Below are 1484 nucleotides of genomic sequence, written 5' to 3'. Positions count from 1 at the left end.
CATGGAATAATTAACAAGGACAAATGATTCACACAACGAGTCACAACGACTAATGAACTAGAACAAGTGATTCATACAACTAGTCACAATGACTAATGAACAAGGACCAATGGGTCACATAACGAGTCACAATGACTAATTAACAAGGACAAATGATTAACACAACGAGTCACAATGTCTAATGAACAAGGACAAATGGTTCACACAACGAGTCACAAAGACTAATTAAGAAGGACAAATGGTTAACACAACGAGTCACAAGGACTAATTAACAAGGACAAATGATTCACACAACGAGTTTAAGGGACTATTTAACAAGGACAAATGATTCACACGAGTCAAAGGGATTAATTACCAAGGATAAATGATGTAAAACTGTATGAACAAACGTGATTAAACAGTGCGACAGACTGTTCGTTCTCAGGATAGGATAAATTCGTGTATGTTTGTAGATGTAATGGGTAAATTGGCAGCGGAATTGTGTTTGTTGTACTGTATATTTCGTGAATTTGGATGTAACCTGGATAGTAGGGTGAATCTCGCTCTCCGCCTCGCAAGGTACGAACTCGAAACACTCACAAACAACCTCGCAAGGAAGATTAAAGACTAAACTCGCAAGCCTAATTAAAACAAAGTTCACAATGGAAACTTCTATTAAAATTCTGAATCTCACGTGTTGAACAATGTCATACACGGTCCTTATTTATACTTCTTCTTAGCTTGATTAATAAGCTATCTTTCCTAATTCTACTCGATGTCAGAAATCCGACTCGAGATCTAATTCCTTAGCTTGCTCCTCAAGCTATCTACTCCTTCCCTAAACTAACTAGGAAAATTATTCCCCTTTCCTAAACTAACTAGGAAAGTAATTAAAATACTAATAACTAGAATACAATCAGATTTTAGGGTATTCTAATTAAACTAGGATTAGGAAAATCTAGCTTTTCCTAACTTTATTGGAAATAGTAATTAAACTAATTTAATATTCCTACACGAGTTAGGAAACCGTGTATCCTAACCATCCTAGGTAACCGTGTCCAGCAGCTATGTGGCCGGTTTTGAGCTTCTTGATGTCTTGATGCAAACCACATTTTAGCATAATCTTGCCCGTTGGAACAAACCCGAATCCTTTTACCATTTGATTTATCCTCCGAGTATGCTCCTGCATCATACTCTCCTTCTTTTGTTTTTAAATTTGACCTCAAATTTCGATCATGCATGCTGCCACCGGGATCAAAAACGTACCGCACAAGCCGAATCATAATTCTAATGACAGTCTTAGTTAAGATTCTTTCGACTTCCTCTGTAGTAGCAATCTTCTTGTGGCTTTTATGATCTTTGAACCACTCCTGCTTGTGCCTTCCACCCCGCCTCCCTCCTTGCATAAGTAATGAAAAATTGAAATAGCACTTGCTTTGGCTAGTAAGTTCACCGTGAGCATCTACTAGTACCGAACTCAAAAACCAACAGCATCGATAATCTTC

This window comes from Silene latifolia, unplaced genomic scaffold, assembly GCF_048544455.1.
Source record: "Silene latifolia isolate original U9 population unplaced genomic scaffold, ASM4854445v1 scaffold_112, whole genome shotgun sequence".
Taxonomy (NCBI): Eukaryota; Viridiplantae; Streptophyta; class Magnoliopsida; order Caryophyllales; family Caryophyllaceae; genus Silene; species Silene latifolia.
This window is presented reverse-complemented; position numbering follows the sequence as displayed.